Source organism: Phalaenopsis equestris, unplaced genomic scaffold (genome assembly GCF_001263595.1).
Source record: "Phalaenopsis equestris unplaced genomic scaffold, ASM126359v1 Scaffold000105, whole genome shotgun sequence".
NCBI lineage: Eukaryota > Viridiplantae > Streptophyta > Magnoliopsida > Asparagales > Orchidaceae > Phalaenopsis > Phalaenopsis equestris.
In genome coordinates, this window is record NW_018164547.1 from 800,785 (window position 1) to 817,177 (window position 16,393).

General features: G+C 34.0%; 1 protein-coding gene across 6 annotated transcripts in view; it reads right to left on the minus strand.

The window, feature by feature from the left end:
• LOC110020633 (pre-mRNA-splicing factor SYF1) overlaps window positions 1–16,393 on the minus strand; it is a 32,396-nt gene that overhangs the window by 3,398 nt on the left and 12,605 nt on the right. For 3 of the 6 annotated variants that reach the window (XM_020718794.1, XM_020718795.1, XM_020718791.1), the window contains exon 10: window positions 908–1,535. The gene's annotated coding sequence lies outside the window, so the exon portion shown is untranslated. Of the gene's footprint in view, window positions 1–907; window positions 1,536–4,112; window positions 4,538–16,393 lie in introns of those variants that run through there. The other 3 variants (XM_020718793.1, XM_020718792.1, XM_020718796.1) reach the window with 3 other exon arrangements.

Below are 16,393 nucleotides of genomic sequence, written 5' to 3' on the forward strand. Positions count from 1 at the left end.
ATATATGTGAGTAGTATTTCGAGCCAAAATGAGCCGAACACGAACGAACACATCTTAATTTGTGTTCGGCTCTTTAACTTATCGAACAAAATTAACGAGCCGAACACGAGCTTCTTAACGAGTCGAACACGAGCTGTTCGCGAACGAGTCGTTTTGACAGCCCTAAATACTAATGCTCCTTTGGTAACATTTCAATTTCTATCTAAGAACACCATTGAATGACCACTCTCATTGACTGCCCGACGGAAATGAGATTTTTCTTAAGCTCAGGAACGTGTCTGACCTTATACAAACTTCATTTGCTCTTGTTAGAGAGTGTAATATCAACGTCTCTTATCTCCACCACGTCCAGAGCTTTTCCATCAGCTAGATATACCTTCTCAAAGTTACCTGCAACATAATTTCGCATTAACTAATGGTGGGAAGATGTATGGAAGGAAACCCATGAATTCAGTATCTAGTCATCAATAGAACTGCGAATTGTCAGCAATAATGTATCTTGTATTTCTTCAGTTACCACATTTTTGTCATAATTCTCTTTCCTCTCAGGATTCATGCAGTTCCTTTTTGTCATAATTCTCTTTCCTCTCAGGATTCATGCAATTCCTTTGATTCATGCAGTTCCTTTTTATGTGGTCAACCTTGTCACAATTCCAACAGGTTGTCTGCTGATCAGACTTTGATTTTAATATTCCTCTGTTTAAATTCATGTCTTATGATCTCCATCTAGAATCAATAATCAGTGTCGAACTCGAACTCAATGTCTCACCAGAATCTTTCCTGCGCACCTCCTCAGCCAAAATCAAATCACGAATATCATTGTATTTCAGTTTGGATTTACCTGCAAAACTGCTGACTACCATCCTCATGACTTCCAGCTATTTGGCAATAATGTCAACAATCAACAATATCAACGCACGTATCAAGATCATCAAAATCAATTTCAACAGACGACAATTGAATTATGATAGTATTGAAATCATTAAGGTGTAGATCTCCCACTGCAAAGAGCTTGCGATAAAAGAAAACTTGCACAAGACATACTAAGCACAAGATATCGATAAAAGAAAAGTTGCACGAACCTCAAAGCCAAACAAAGGCTGGAAAGGCTTGCGTGACAGAAAGGTGGAATCAATTCAAGATCCCACAAAGCGAAGAAGATGCTTTTCGGAAATTCAAAACATTATAACCATTTTAAACAGCAGATCTCCCACTGCAAAGAGCCTCCGAGAAAATTAGGGGCAATGGGAAATTAAATGAATAAAGGATAGAATGAGAAACCTGAATCCCGTTTCTTCCACAATTCGTTAGCAATGTCCATACCTTCCGCATTTTGTTTTAATGCCAGTGACGTATAAGTACTGCTCCAGAATATAATATGGTGGATAGCTTTCAGCATCCACTTCAGAGAAGGAACATTGAAGATGGTATTCGAGTTCCATATTATAACAAAAATATAAATATCTTGCTTTTAGTGCTGGGTTATAAAAGCATTTCTTATAAAAAATAGCGGTGCCCTGTTATACCTGGAATAGCTGAAACAGTAAAGCTCTGAAAATTAGATTTCTGGATCTCGGTTAGGATATTGAATTCAACTTGTATAATGCTCCAAAAATAAAGCGTAAGAGGAAAATAGTTGGGACAAAAAACTGGCGAAATGCATTGATTCAAGTATCAAGTTTAAATTAAACAAGGCTGACAATAACAGGAACTTAGACTTGCATCAAGAGCACACTAAGAGAATAAATAGCAGGAGCTTAACAATAGATTGAAGAGACAGCTAAATTGTAGTCAAGCGAGAACTGAAAGCTTAAATACCGTTTATTAAGGGCCGGTTTAGGCATGAATGTTATTCTCTGTTCTTGTTATTGTTTTTTCATTTGTTTAAACACATGTTTGTTTAGTCTATTACTTATGTGGTTTTATTTTATATTTTTAAAACAAACCAGCTTATTTTTAAAAACATTATTATTACGACCAAATATACTTTATTTCAAATTAAACATAAACAATATAAAATAAAAATGAAAAATAAAAAATAAAAAATAAAAGTGATAAAAAATGGCCCCCAAGTAAAAAATAACTTCAAGATTGCTTTAGTATTTGTACTGTAAGAGATAATCATAACAGAAGATTCTAAGACAACAATTTCAGCACGCTATAAAGCAAGGATCCTTTTATATTTCAGAAAAACTAAAGAAAAAAATAGTAAAGCAAGGGTCCCTTTAGGTTATAGCTTATGGTGACTGATATGGCAAGCACTATTTTAAATATAGCAGAAATTCTAAATAATAATGAACAATCATTGAATAATTTAACAATATAAAGAAAAACACATCCATAAAGAAAAACGATGTCATATAAATAGAGCATAAGATTGTATAACTTCAACAGAAACCTCAAAAAAATAAAATCAAAGAATCCTTAAAAAATAAAATCATATTGCTCTTAAGACAAAGAAAGCAATTAGATTGAAAACTTGAACCGCCGTGAAAGTAGAAATATGATACTAGAACAAATAAAAAGGTTGGAACTTAAACTTTTAGGATAATAAATAATTAAAAAAAAATATTTAAAAAGGAATTTTATGCTTAGAACTTAAAAGTGTTTGCAAATCTCATTCAAAAATAAAGCTAATCATCCTTCGAATTATCATCATTATAATTCCAAAATATTTCATCTTATTCATCATAATCGTCCCCAAAGTAATCTTCTTCACCATTTTCATCCTCATCTAACCAAAAAGCCTATCCTCATCACATCACACAATCCGAGCAAAAAAAGTGTAACCATTCAGAACTTGCAGTCTTGCCAATGCACTATAGTGTGCTATTTTGATCATATGTGCAATGCAACAATAATAGCACATGGCATGGAACTCACTGCATTGGCAAAGCAACAGTATGTGTTGTTTAGTACTATTGATAAATATGCAATGACATAACAATTTAGCCATTTTATGTGTTTAAATCTTCGAAACATGAAGGTGCGGTGTCAAATTTGCATTTCAATACTAGCAACTGGTAAGTGGTCCTCTATAATGTTGCTATTCTACTAGCATATGAGCAAGGAATTAAAACCTACTGAATCTCAAAAGAGGTTATCAAAAAGGGAGGCCAGAAGCCGGAAAAAAAAAACCATGGAAACCAGACGTCCTCAGAAGCTTCCAAATAGAATTGAGTTTCTATCTGAATAACAAAGATGAAATATATCAATAATTTGCACAAGCCCAAGCTTGCAGAGACCAATATATGTTATTAACCTCTTTGCATGATTTAAATTGAAATTTCTTTATCTTTTCTTAACATTTCATGCAGCATCTTTTGACAGCTTTCTGAGCATCACTCTCACAGAGAGGCTGTTCGTTTCTATCATGAGAAGTAATGTCAAGAAGTTCTACATTATAATTTAGTCACCAATATATTCATCAAATAGAAGAAAGCATCTACTCATCCAGGATATGATCAGAATCCAGAAAGAAAGAAGAGGCTAAATCAATATCTAACATATTATCAGGTTCCAGAACTCAAATGTTGGGAAGAACAAGGTTGATCAAGGAAGAGAAACCATAATTTCAACAAATGTTCTTATCAATAAAGGCACTGTGGTATTCTCCATTCACATCATCTTGCTCTAACAATTTGCATTATAGCCAAGGAATTGAAGTTTTGATAGCATTGGCAAGATGGGAGATTGGCAAGTTTGCTGAGCCAAATGATTTCAGTCTATAGAAGCTGTAAATGAAGGTTTTGCTTCTCCACCAAGGACTTCATGTGGTATTATGAGATGAGACAATTCAGCCGCAATGCAATGCTTAGCAGGGACCTTGCCAATAAAGCAAAAAATGCCACTCAGTCTTGGATGGAGAAACTTACGGAGGAGCAACAGGCCATTGAAGTTTAGGAAAACTCAAGTCTCCACACTTAAAGAGATCATTTGCCAACCAATGTAACTCGAGAAGAGGTACACCATGCAAATGGATAAATCCAAATCAATCAAGCAGCATTTGAATGACTTTAACAAACTCATGATAAATCTTAAAAAATTGAAATTGTAATCAAGAAGGATCATGGCATAATCCTCATGTTATTTGCCAAAAAGGAATGAATATTATGTAGGTATTATGTTATATGGTAAAATCACTATATTTTCATGGCTGACGTGCAATCAGCCCTCCAATCCAAAGAATTTTTAAAAAATTGAAAAATCAAATAAAAAAAACGTTTGTGATGCCTTTATGGTTCGTGGAAGATGCTTTCAACAATAAGGAACAAGCAAGATCAAAATCTAAGTTAAAGAAGGGAATTGGTTCCTTTGCCCAAAAAATGCCACTTTAAAATATATCCAGAAAGAAATATCAAAAAGCTTAAAAAAATGCACAAATTTGAGAAGGGATATGAAACTGTAAAAGTGTTCTCCATAACACAATCTTAGTCTAGCAAACATTGGATTATTGATTGCGGGCGCTCCTGCCACATGTGCCCAAACAAATTTTGGCTTGAAATATTGCTAGATTTGGATGGTGGTTTTTTGATGCCTGAAAACAACAGACTAAAGATATCATGGAGATCGTCAAGATAGTAATCAGGATGTTTTATGGCGTTGAAAGAAAAACTCATAAAGTTAGGTATGAACCTAGGCTCAAGAGAATTTTCATTTTATTAGCAGTCCAAGATAAAGATACATACGGTGTAACAGCCTGGGGCCTAATAACTTGGAATTAACTAAGTTAGCAACTACGATAAGATGGTAAAAGAGCCATTAATAATCCACAAATCTCAAGCCAAAAATAGTAACAGTTTGTAGACATCTCAAATCAACATGTAAAGTGTCTCTACACAGAAAAAAATAGTAAAAACGAAAAGAAAATACAATCACATTATAAATTAGCACCTATCAGCTGCAGTCCTCCTATAAATCAAGTCTCTCCTACCAGACATCAACCAATAATTTATCTTTTCTTGAAAGAAAATTAAATTCAGCAGTAAGTTTGACTTAGTGAGCAATTAGAATCTTAATATGCATTAAATTATTATGTTAATGTTATGCATGAATGAACAAAATAATATGTAATTCATCACCTTACAAAACTTTAAAATTTCACTTTAAATTTATCACTCCTTTTTTAGTCAAGATTTAGAAAACTGGACCAGATCGGCCGATTTGCTCGTGACCCTATCACAAGTTTGGTTCCGATTGACATAAGAACCCCTCCCCGTATAGAACAGCTCAAAACCGGATCGAAATGGCCATTCAACCCCTAAACCGACGAATCGACTCCGGTTCAAAGAAACAGTTCAGTTCGTAGAGAATCTCTTTATAATAACGAAAAATTAAAAAAAAATTCAAAACTTAAGAATTGGATCATTTTGGGTGTTTCGAAGACAATTTAGCATAAAATCTATTAAAAGCAATTCATGTTGATTAAAACTAAAATTTTTTAAATAATATTAGTATTTAATTTGAATAACCTTATTGCTTTGAGTCTTTGACTTTGAGGATCCTTATAATAATACAATAACAAACAATTTTTTCGAGATTGTGAAGTGCTGCGAGTCTAAAAGTGGATGGTATTCAGAGGAAAAGCTAGAAAGTTATAATCCACTACACATACTATAACATTATTACACTATTTAAGTAATATTTAATGTTTTTGATATTTATAACATCACCCGGTTCAACCTCCAGTTTAACCCGGTTCAATCTTTGAACTTTGAACCTCCTTCATTACCAATTTAATGTCTGGTCTGGTTTTCAAAACCTTAGTTTCAGTTTAAGTGTTTACCCTTTGTAACATTTTTAAGAGTCATAACAGAATTACTGCATATCCGAAGGTATCCTCAAAAATGTACCCAATAGTACCCTCAAAATTTGCACCTGAAGGTGCGCCTTTATAATTTCATTTATCGTGCACGAGTAGATCGCAACCTTTGTCAGTACCATCTGAGGATAAACATGTATGGCTTAAACTTTTACATTTTATTTCATATCAATTTAAAATCCTTTAAAATATACTTTCATATCCCTTTTTTTTATTTTTCTCCCATTTTTTGATATCATTTCAAACTAGCAAAATGCAAGACATGAATGAAATATTTATTTTAAACCATTTAATAATGCAAGTATTCATTTCATAAAACATTAATTTAATACATAAAAAAAACTAATTACTCACATTTGCCTCAAGAGCTATAAAATACTTTTTCCTCCACTAACTTCTTTGACTATCACCTATATTAATTAAATGTGCACATAATTATATGAATCTCATTCTAAAAGAAAGACTTGCATATATCTAATGACATAATTAAATTAATACATATAAATCAAATAGGCAATTCCTTACCTAAGAATTTGGCTTACCTCCCTGCACAAGTTTTCTCTTTCTCCCCTTAATCTCAACAATATATCACCCTTACCTCAAGTACTTCCTGATTTCAAATACATTTATTATTAACACTTAAAGAATAAACTTAAACATGCATATAGAATTCATTAATTAAATTAATATAACCCAAACTTACTTTAACAATAATTATTCGACTCGATAGTCCTTTCCACACAATCTTCCACTAACAATGTCTATTTTAAATTCATAAACTTTAATTGTTAATATTATATCATATTTAATTAAAAATATTTATATAATTTGAACTTAAAAGAATCAAATGACTCACCTATAAGCTTTTATAAGTTGCCCTTCCTATACACATGCTAGGCTTTGCAAAGAGCCCTCTTACTTCATGTGAAGTTCGTCTCTATAACCCAATGCACAAGCTGCTTCTCTTCTTCATGCACGCGGGCATCGCAGATCCCGTCTCCTCCCTTTTCAGCTTCACACGGTTCAACAACCCTAAAACACGAAGAGCTCGCTTTCGGGTCTTCTTCCCCTGACCACAAGCACAGCACCTCTTCTTCCTCTTAGGTTGCAGTCTCGCGCAACCCAACAAAGCACCGCCACCTATTTCATTCTAAACTTCCATTAGCTAGGGCTCGAGACATGACAAAAGTGTGATCTTTCCCTTATTGTTTCTTCTTCTTCTTTCCTCTCCTACACTGAAACTTCTCTCCTTATGCAGTTTTGCCTCTCAATCTCTCTGTTTCATTGGTTCGAATGGGGATACAACTCCTATGTCGTAACTGAAGGAATGCGTAATTTGATTGCCCATTCAATTTTTTATTATTATTATTATTATTATTATTATTATTATTATTATTATTATTATTATTATTATTATTATTATTATTATTATTATTATTATTATTATTATTATTATTATTATTATTATTATTATTATTATTAATTTAAAATTCAATTATTACATATGGATTCAAGATTTTAAATGAATGCTTGAGAGTGTACAAAGACTCGTTTGTTCCCATGAAAGTCTTGAACAATAAATTGTATTCTATGATTGGAACCACAATCAATGGAGGCTTGATGAATGCAACTATTTCAGCAAATGCAGCCCCCAATTATGGCACATAGACAAGTCAAAAAGTGCCAGAAAGAAGTTCTTAAATAAGGTTTGTCGTGTGACGATAAAATAAAAATCAAATTTCTGTGAGCAATGTGTTATAGGGGAGGCAAAAAGGCTCAAGTTTTCATCAAAAATGCATAAACAAAGGGAGTTCTTGATTACATCCATTAGATGTCATGGAATTCATAAATTGAATAACATGATGATGTGAGAAATTTTTGTAATTGATGATCAATCTAGAAAGTTCCATGTTTTCTAAGACGCGTTGCAGAAATTTAGAGAATGAAAGCAACTCTTTGGCACTCAAAATTTCAGTCACAGAAGGTGAAGAAGTTCAGGAAGTTCAGGACACACATTGGGCTAGAATTTTTTGATTCCCAAATTTGGAAAACATCAAGGTGTGGCAAAACATTACGCAATGAAAATGACTATAAGAAAATGGATTACCAAAAGAACTCAATAAGACAATTCTTGACAAGGAAAGGTGTACATTATGAAATGCAAGGTTGATTAAAAGGATTTGTGTTGAAAAGGTTAATATTGCAATATACTTGATCAAATGATGCCCAGGCATCATCTTATCCAATTGTTTTCATGGAAGCCCAAAAAACATGGAGTGAAAAAATAATTAAGATCATTGGATGCAAAATACATGCTCAATTGAAGCAAGATAAATTTAAACCACATGCAGTGAAAAGCATTTTCATCGGCCATAATTAAGTCTCCGAGGGTACAAGCTATGATGCTTGGAGCATGGTCATACAAAATGAATGTTAAATGGCTAACTTTATTTCGCGTAGCATGGTTCATGATAAGTAAATGGATGCAAGGGAAACGATGGGGCATGATACGGGGCAACAAAGCCAAGAAAGTTATGAAGTCAATGGTCAAGAATTGACTCAGATGGACTTGAAGAGTCAAGATGGTGGACAACTGAAGTGCAAACAAGAGCACATTGATTTGCAAAGGATATACCTCAACATGACATCAAACTACCACAATGGTATAGAAAAGTCCATCTCTTTGCCTGAGTCTTGATATCAGATTTTATGAATGAAGATGAGCAAAACTCATATAATCAACCCATAGAAAATTCCTGGAAGAAATCAATAGCAACTAGCAATGCAAACTTAAATGGTCATAAATCAAAAGAACACTTACAAATTGGTGGATAAACCAATGTGTTAAAAGAAAACAAGTTGCAACAGGTTTATTAAAAAAGAACCAAAAGGAATCTAGTATAAAGCAAGATCGGTAAAAGGGGCTTCTCACAAAGTGTGGATTATAATGAAGTATTCTCTCCGGCTGTGCCATACACATCATTCAGAATCAATCTTGTCATAGTTATTCAATTCAACACAGAACTAGAGCAAATGGATTTGAAAATGGCATTTCTTCATAAAACTGACCAAAAACAATATGCATGAAGCAACCTGAGGGTTTCATTCAAGTAAAAGCTGAAAATCAGATATTTGCTCTTAAAAAATCTGTGTATAAGCTCAAGCAATTATCAAGAATGTGGTACATGAAATTTGATAGATACATGTTGATGCTTGATTTTAAAAGTAATTACGATTCTTGTAATCATTGCAGCAATTATGGAGTTTCAAAAGATAGTTCATTACTTTTTGTATGTTGATGACATGCTTATTGCAGGTGAAAGGAATGTTGAAATATCAAAAGTTAAGAGAATACTTCAAGCAAAGTTTGAATGACCAGTCCTTGAAATACAATTCCTAGAATTGGGATTAAAAAAATAAGCAAATTTTCTTAAGATTTTTGTGTTGTCCCAAAATTCTTACTTGAAAGGGTGCTAATTAAATTTGAGATGCAAAATTCAAAAGTTGCTCTAACAGCCTTGGCTGAAGCTATAAGTGAAGATTAACCGACATAAGATGATGACGAGAGGATGTACATGCCACAAGCACTTATCGAAATGTGGCTAGAAGAATTATCTAAACTATAGTTTGTGATTGACTGAATTTCACACAGTATAAGTGTGCTTAGCAAGCATATAGTTAATTTTAGCAAGAACCATTAGGAGGCTTTGAAATGTGTGATCAGATATATCAAAAGAACATGCAAAATAGGCCCATGATTCACATGTATAGCTCCACACGAAGAGGCAATTAAAGGGTATATTGATTAACTTTGCAAAAAATGTGGATATATGAAAGTCACTAATTGCCTGTGTTTAAAGTGTTCGGAAATACAATTATACAGAAATCTTGTTGGCAATCAGTGGTAGCCTTTTCAACTTTATAATCAAAATACATCGTTATATTAGAAGCAGTGAAGGAAGCACTATGGAGCAAGGTTTAATGTGCAAGTTGCTTGATCAAGATGCTTAACAAATAATGCCTTCTTTCTGTGATTATAAAGGTGATATTTGTTTGTCTAACAATCATATGCATCATAAAGAACTAAGCATGTGAACGTTACATTCTAAACTTAATTTCACCAGGGATGTATTAATCAAAAAATATAGTGAAGATCATATCAATTATAATCCTGCATACATGCTGAAAAAATCATTGCCAACAAACAAATTTCATTGGTCTCTTAAGATGTTGAATGATGTTCTTGAATAAGTATATTTTTAACATAAAATCAATCTGAAGATCATCATGTCACTTTTTATCCTATTACTGATTTTATTTTAACTCTTGAAAATTTACCCAATAGCTTCTAATTTACAGATATTAGTACGTTAGTTTTATAAACCTTTTTTTATCTTATGTTGCCTGGGTGGGGCCTTAATTATGATTTTTAATAATACCCAAGGATGTCTTGTAGTTAATAACAAGTTCTGAAACATTAGGATCAAATTTATTTCCCCTTTATATCTCAGTCTCTGTTTTTCCACACTTTTCTTCTTCATGACTGAAGATTGCAGATTCCTTAGGCGCAGAGGGCTGATCCAGTGGCATGTTTCTTTGTTGTGGATGCCTGAGTACCATATGACAAGCTGCTGTAACAGTAGGGAGTAAAGGCAGCGGCAGGCCTTGTTGCACTAAAACCAGAGGAAAGAGGAAGCTCGATAAGGGGAGTTTCCAGCAAAGAACTCTGGGCTCCCAAAATTTGATGCCCTGGCCTCTTACAGATAGGAAAATAATGCAAAAATGAAGATGAAAATGGGATCAGTGGTGAGGGATTTTAGTGTGAGATTCTGCATCAAATTTTCAGAAGGCAGCTGAAACAGTAGATATGACTTACCTAGAAATTTCTCCCTCATTTTGCGAGAAGTTTGAGGTTCCACATGGACGTAAGCTTCAATGGTTATTTATCACCCCCAATAATAAGAAAGTGCTTTCAACTAAAGCTAATTATTAAAGAGTTGATTGTTCATCATATATCAACAAAAATTAGGATTTAAATTATATTACAAGTTAATAAATTTTCAGCTTAAGCATAAAGAGGATAGTAGGGAGAATGATGAAAAACCCGATCAAAATCTCATGGTTTCATCATATCGGCCAACATGCACCCTGGTCTACTTAGTCAAAGTACATAGTTGACCTAACCTGACAAAAAGATCCATGTAAGCAGCCATGTGTTGATTCGTCCAAAGAAACCCTGTAGACATGGGGTGAATGTTTATCTAAGGGAACTAACCTAATTCAAACTTCACTTACAAAAGGTTTTGGGCCTTATCTGGCATACTTTATGATTTACAACTCATATGACAATCATTAAGATAATACGGGCTACAACCATGACCATTTTATAGTGAAGCTTTTTCGCTAACCACTTAGTGGAGCCTAGCACAATTTTTTTTAGTGTGAATGTAGTAGTAATATTAATATGCATTATTTCTTGTGAGCCTGGGTCAATCATAAAATTGTCGCCATCAACAAATGATTAAGCAAGGTGGATGGTTTTTTAATTTAAACATTAATGATTAATTTCACATAAAATTATTCAATTTTAATATTTTTTTTCTATTTGATGATTACAATATTTGCAAATATCTTGAAAATAAATCCCTCGGGCTGAGACTCTCATTCCACGCAACCATCATCAAAGAATTAGGGTCTGTTTGGGGCAGCTGTTGATTATTTATAATCTGCTGATAAGCAGATTATTCTGATAATCTGATAATCTGCAGATTATCAAAATAAGCTGACTTGCTATTTGAGGGAGCTTATACAAAATAACTTATTGATAGTTGTTGCTGGATAAATGACTTTCATGCCCCTGTTTGGTGAAAATATTTGCAACGGAACTAAAATAAGCACAGAAGTACGTAATACAGAAGCCTAAAATCATCACATATCAGAACGAAATCCTAGGCATTCAACAACTTCTCCATTAAATAAAAGCATTATTTCACAACAAAGAAATAGCTTTACTCAGTTAAACTGTATAATTAAGATAATTCAACAAATCTCTGATGAATATTTATTCAAACTTTCTAAATTATTTTATCAATTAAGCAAAGCTAGAAACCAAATTAAGAGCACAGTTTACCAAAAATTATAGGTTGAGTTATTGGAAATTGAATGAGTTTGATTTTTTTAGTACATTCCCAGTCCAAGTATTACAAATAGTAGATTAATAAAGATCATAAGCTTTAAGCTAATTAAAACGATTCCTTATCTAATAGTGCAAGTTAAGCATTCATGTTATCTTGCTTGTACCCATTTAAAACAAAAACGTAAAACACAAAATAAAATAGTTCTCTCCGTTTACTAGTATAGGAAATCACTTTTTTAAATTTTAACTACTCTATATACTAACTGTCTTAAAGCACACATATCAGAAATTCTAAGGTTTAAAACATTTATTGAATTGGACATATATAGCAGAAGACATACCAGTGGAACACTAATTCCAGGGATCTCAAAGAATAACATAGCCTCAGTGTCTTCACAAGAAACTCCCAACTACCATTGTTAGAAAACATAAGAATCAAATATGTAAATAAAGCATTAATAAAAATAATTAAACAAGATCTCTAACTCCTAGAAAAGGGTAGCATGATACCAGGGGACGGATTAAATTGAATCCCAGTGCTGCCATGACTATCGTCTTCCTTCTGCATCAAGAAACCGGAGAATGGCATCGGATAGGAAGTCATTAATATGTTCCTCAAATGGAAACCTATTGATTTCCTGTCGCGATCTCAGCGAAGGAGAGGGGAGGATCGGCTCGGTGAGCCGAGGGATCTGACAAGCAAGGCGTGTGATTCTCTTGGAAAGAGCGCCGATCTCATGTGCGAGCAGAGGTCCTAGCCGTTTCTACAAGGGTGAGGGTGTGGGAGCGAGGCAAGGCAGCAAGCGAGATATGTGAAGGGCAGCACAAGGATTTTTTCCTATTGATACGCGAGACGCAGGGGCAGACGGCTTGCGAGACCAAGAATAAAATAGCAATAGAAAAACGATGCAGCACAAAAAATTAGCCCCGATCACGATATTCAAACAGGGATGCGGTGTTTTGAAAACGCCGCCGCACCCTATAAGCTGCCCCAAACGGGCACTTAATTGTTTGATTTGCATCTTGTCATCTTTACATCCTTGATTGTAAAGGATCGAGGTTCATGATTGACACATGATTGGACATGAATCTTGTCAACCATATTCTGCCTACAGAGGTATCAGGTTCATATTATACATTATTTGAATTTATCAAACAGACTAAGCTTAATTTTGAAATCAGTTCGCTCCGATTGAAATCATCTATCAACTAGTTCATCAACAAGAAGATATTTAAAATAATTGAAATATTCATATTTGACGTATAATTAGAACTTACAAGTTGAATATTATTAAAAATAACAATTCTATCAATTAAAGTCTTCATTAAGAGGATTGAAAAAAAGGGTCTCATTCTAATCAATCTAATCCCTATCAGAAGAATAATCAAACTAGCCAAAATAAGAGATAAGACTCTACCTTATAGACAGAGCGGCCCACTTAAAAACGTGCATAATTGAATATTTTTAAACATGATATTCGAAAATAAGAATTTTGCAAAGCTTTTAATTATATGCATGCTTCTAGAGACACCTTTAACTTTAAACTAAGTATACAATTAGCCAGTGCGACAATCTCAAACTTTATAAAATTTAGTTATCGCCGCAGCAAATGCAGACACTTTTAGTTAATAGATTTAGAAAATTATAAAAATTTGACATTCTTATCAAAGAAGGATAAATTGAGTTGATTTCTCATTTTCAACCATGAAATATTCTGAGACGATTATGTTGAATGTAGGATCACATACGGGTATTTAAGGTAAAACATCTGAGCGCATATAACTTACACTTATTTCAAGGCGATATATCGAAGTTGAATACATTACAAAACATGTGCAAGACTTAAATTTAATCAAATTTAATTATTTGTGTGAATATCTTATTGCATGCAAAGCTTATTTTAAATTCATCAAAATTTACCTTTTAACTACTAGTATGAATGTTGTAGATCCAATGACGTTTAAAGTGAATTGAAAATTAATTTGTGACTTTAAATTAGGTTCAATTTAAGATTTCAATATTAGAGGCTTTTTAAAGCTTTTGTATTTACTTGGGCAGCAAAATTTGTATTTATGTGTTTTAACGCCTTTGTATTTAATTTGACGGTGAAGTTTGAATTTGTGTGATTTAAAACTTTTGTATTTATTGGCAACAAATTTGTACTTATATGCATTAATTTGATTCAAGTGGGTCTCAAGAGACAAGAAATTTTGGTTACAAATAAGACAGTTAATATTTGTCATTTCATTATAGTTGCTCAAAAAATCCTAAGCAATTTATTTAGAGCAAGGAAATTTCACTCATGAAACTGAAATTTCAAAATTTCAAGGTTTTTTAAATTTTTTTTTCCATGCAAGTAATACATTTAAGCTTATTCATGTTTTTTATTTACGTTTAAATTAAGCTTTTTTTTACCTCATTTTAAATCTTCAAATTGGTCCAAACTCTGAAAACCACCCGGCATCATCCCCTCATAGGAGGTTGCATCAAAAGTCCAGATCTGCTCACCAAATATCAAATGTTTTCTTTTTTTCCATTTACCTTGATGATGATGTTGAAATTGAAGGGCTACAACACTTAGATAATTACAAGTCATTGAGATCAGGTACTGGGGTTTGTAAGCATAACTGATGCAAGTCTTTTTTGTAGCATAAAGTGAGATCTGAAAAGGCAACAGTGAATAGAAAGTTGTGCAGTGCAAGGAGAGCTTCGCTAAGGCTAGATTCGTGTAAGTTGAGAGTGGAGCAAAGGTGGAAGCGGGCCTGAGATTTGTTGGGTTGATCTAAGAAGGTAGGGAGGCTGCCTGCAGCTTCTGGAATAGAAGGAAGGCTTGGGGACAGAGATGAAAATGGGGAGGCTGCAAATGCTGGGTTGCTCGATTAGAAGCAGAAAGCGGGTTGGGGGGATTTGCGAGCTGGAGAGACCTTATTACGGCTATAAAGAAAAGGACTGCAGTTGTGCAATTCCGAAAAGCAAGGAAATGAAGAGACAAATGGGTCACTGGCAATTGTTGCTGCAAGTGAGAAGCGTGTGGATAAAAGATGGGTTGGGCAAGTGGAGTAGAAGGGTAGGTAGAGTGGGGCATGAGCTGGGCGTTGAAGCAGGGAGATCTGTGGTAGGCTGGGTTTGTGCTGGGCAAGTGGAGTAGAAGGGTAGGTAGAGTGGGGCGTGAGCTGGGCGTTGAAGCAGAAGAAGAGCGCAAGTAGCAGCAGGGAGATAACAAGCGAGTAAGAAGAGACCTTAGGACATGCGAAATAAAGAAGAAGGGGATGATCACAGGTCTGCTAGTCAAGCCATGAGGAGAGAGAGCAGAGGGAGGTCACATGAAAGGGAGTGAGAGTGGATTTCATCGCGTGAGAGATGGCTCGGATTGGGGGTTACGTGAAAAAGAGAACGGAGAGAGCTGAGCATAGTATTAGGTTTTAATTTTGTTATCTTTGATTATTATTATTTACATGTCTTTAATTTACTTGTATAAGGTGGGCGGTGGAGGCATGGTTTGAACATGGGTAGCTGCAGCTTAGATGGTGGGTTTGATGGGAAGGATTTTGAAAGATTTGATTTAATTTTTTTGAAGTATTTTAAATATATATTTTCTCGAATTTTGTGTCAATAACCTACGAGCATATCTAAGCAATATAATGTCCTTTCTAAGAAATTTTGATATTCCAGACATGCTCATGTGATCCATTTTATGATCGAATGTTCAAGCAACTTCGGCAATGGTCGTGAAAATTTAGAATCAAATTGCGCATATCATATTTGATTTATGTCAGTCTTGTCACTTTCAATCGATTCATTTTCCGTGATAGATATATAGTTCAACAAATGCCGCCAACAAATGTGATTCGTGTATAAAGCACAACATATTCGTTACAAACTGACTGACCAATTAGATCTCCAGGGCATTGATTGTATTATACATACAAGTCTCTCTTTTGCTTATGTTATACCTATTAAAATTGATCATGCGTATAACTTACAGACGCTTTATTAAGATTAAAGCTTGTAAGTGAATGTCACTATAAATTCTCTCCACATGCCAAACTTTAGCACCACCACATTTTTCTAAATGAGCATACATCCACCCGACAGCTTTTGATTTTCTTATATAAATTGAATGCAACAATCTGTCAAACTCAATGAGTATTGTCATTTAGCTGCAATTTTAGAATTGACAGGGTCATGTCTTGGTTGCATTTTGAAAATAATATATGCTCCTTTTCCTCAATTTTTTTCTTGTTATCTTCTATAGAGAAAATGATCAACTGGAAGAGGCCAGCAGACATGTCGCGTGGCGAGAAGCATCTACTGTATTTAGGGGTGTAAACGAGCTGCTCGTTTATATTTCGAGCTCAAAAAGTGTGTTCGTGTTCGGCTCCGTTTCTTAGTTAGCCCGACACGAGGCGGTCCCCGACAAAGAGTCCTTTCGACA